Source organism: Babylonia areolata, chromosome 19 (genome assembly GCF_041734735.1).
Source record: "Babylonia areolata isolate BAREFJ2019XMU chromosome 19, ASM4173473v1, whole genome shotgun sequence".
Lineage (NCBI taxonomy): Eukaryota > Metazoa > Mollusca > Gastropoda > Neogastropoda > Buccinidae > Babylonia > Babylonia areolata.
In genome coordinates this window covers 7,039,752-7,042,251 of record NC_134894.1, presented here as the reverse complement: position 1 = coordinate 7,042,251, position 2,500 = coordinate 7,039,752, and the positions used below count along the sequence as shown (strand labels likewise).

The window sequence follows — 2,500 nt, the reverse complement described above, 5'->3', positions numbered from 1 at the left end:
CCCCCCCCCCCCCCTTCACATTCCCACCCCCACCCCCACCCACTTATTTGATGTTTTTGTTTTCATGGTATCTGGTTATGCATGAATGTGTGTGTGTGTGTGTGTGTGTGTGTGTGTGTGTGTGTGTGTGTGTTGATGGGTGTGGGTGTATGGGTGTGTGTACCTCTCTCTCTATCTCTGCTCCTCCTCCTCCTCCTCCTCCTCCTCCCCCTCTCTCTCCATCTCTTTCCCTCTCTCAATCTCTCTCCACCTCGCCCTTTCTCTCTCTCAACCCCCTCTCTCTCCCTCCCCCCTCTCTCTCCCTCTTTCAAAATCTCTCTCGCCCCTCCCAAAGCTTTGAAGAGGCGTGAGAAAGCAACAGAATTGTTCGATGTCAGAGAGTAAGGCAATGACGATTGCTTTTTGTTGCTTGTTCGTTTTGTTGTTTTTCTCTTGGAGTCTGAATATTATTTTCTTGTTCACGCAATACTTTTATGTCCGTATGTTGTTTGTATGCTAACAATATTCATAACACTATATAAGGTAGAAAATCTTCTTTACTTTTGTTTAACCCCTTCAAATGGGGCAATGGCCATATATTGAATAAATCGTTCGTTCGTTCGTTCGTTCGTTCGTTCTCTCTCTCAGCATGAGGATAACAGCATGGTTAATCTGATGACCAGGTACCAGCCACCAAACCCTGCAGACCACCACCCCGTCTGGAGCAGATGTGCTGCGGTATGTGTGTGTGTGTGTGTGTGTGTGTGTGTGTGTGTGTGTGTGTGTGTGTGTGTGTGTGTGTGTGTGTGTGTGTGTGTGTGTGTGTGTGTGTGTGTGTGTGTGTGTGTGTGTGTGTGCGGATACGTGTGTTTGTGTGTCTGTGTGTGATATGTGTTCTTACCTGTTCTGTTTATCGCTAGATCAGTATTTTTTAAGCTCAGTCACAAAATTCTTCACACACACACACACACACACACACACACACACACACACACACACACACACATTCACACTAGTAATACACCTACATCTCTCACAGAGGAACGAACCAACCAACCAACACATCATTTTACTAATCATCCTACTATCCAACCAATTAACCTTTCTAACACCCAAAACATTTTCACAACGTAACTCACCAGGCCGCCAACCAAGGAATCAAGTTAGCAACAAGCAACCAGCCAAGGAACAAACAAACCAGCCACTATGATTATTTTCAAATCAACTGTTGACAGCGTTGTTAGGATTGTCATGGCGGTATAGGTAAGGCGTCAGACTTTTTTGATCCAGTGTTTACCAATGATCAGAGATCGATGCCTGCGTTTTGTTGACATGGTGTTGTGTCACTTGGGAAAGGCACTGCACCCCGAGTTTGCTTCACACCACCCAGGTGTGTGTAATGGGTTCATGTACCTCGGTCGGGGAAGGGTTAATTCAAAACGACCGCAAAGGAGGGCAGTGGGCCCCGCCTTTCGATACCGAGCCCTAGACACAGTGAAAGCGCTGCCCCTATTCTATTTGTTTGCATTTGTATCCCAGTCACCACCTCGGTTTATCGTCTCATCGAATACTATGGTGCAAAGGCTATGATACTTCACAACTTTTTTTTTTTCATCAGTTTATTTCTTTCTATTTGTTTTATTTTCTTCGTTTCACCATGTGTGCAGACGAGCTCTGATGGTGACGATGTTGCAGCGATTATCATGCTAATGTGAAGTGGACACAAGCTGTCCCTTCTTTCTTCTTTCGTTCTTCTTATTTCCTCCTCATTTTGTTTTGATTTTATCCTCTTCGGGGGGATGAGATTATGTTTGATGTACGTCAGATCTCGGTTGTTGTAGACACTGTGATAGTTTATTCCGTTTGAATGCCATTCCTTATTAACAGCATCTTGTTATGATTTTCATTTTTTTTCATTCCCAGTTTGTGATTTATAATTTTCTCACTTTTAACATATCGTTATCTAGGTGGTAGTTTTCATTCTTACTTTCGTTTTTCTTTTTTTTTTTTTTTCATTCTTTACCCTCTCCTGTGATAGCGCTTGCCCCTATTCTATTTGTTTGCATTTGTATTTGTATTTTCTTTTTTTATCACAACAGATTTCTCTGTGTGAAATTCGGGCTGCTCTCCCCAGGGAGAGCGCGTCGCTACACTACAGCGCCACCCATTTTTTTTGGTATTTTTTCTTGCATGCAGTTTTATTTGTTTTTCCTATCGATGTGGATTTTTCTACAGAATTTTGCCAGGATCAACCCTTTTGTTGCCGTGGGTTCTTTTACGTGCGCTAAGTGCATGGTGCACACGGGACCTCGGTTTATCGTCTCATCCGAATGACTATGGTTGTCAAAGGCTATGATACCTTCAACATTTTAATCTTTTTTTTTCAATCCAGTTTATGTTCTTTTATTCTATTTTGTTTTATTCTTCTTCGTTTTTCAGATGTGGTGGCGAGAGAGCTCTGGTGATGGTGACGATGGTTGCAGCGATTATCATGGCCTACTTGTGAAGAGGACAATAAGCT

At 43.0% G+C, this 2,500-nt stretch overlaps 1 protein-coding gene across 1 annotated transcript in view; it reads left to right on the top strand.

Moving 5' to 3' along the window:
- The window catches only part of LOC143293418 (uncharacterized), a 15,313-nt gene that overhangs the window by 11,151 nt on the left and 1,662 nt on the right, over positions 1 to 2,500 (top strand). Inside the window, exons 7-8 of the mRNA XM_076604263.1 lie at positions 663 to 717; positions 2,419 to 2,500. The exon at positions 2,419 to 2,500 is cut by the window's right edge and continues 1,662 nt beyond it. The gene's annotated coding sequence lies outside the window, so the exon portion shown is untranslated. The remainder of the gene's footprint in view (positions 1 to 662; positions 718 to 2,418) is intronic.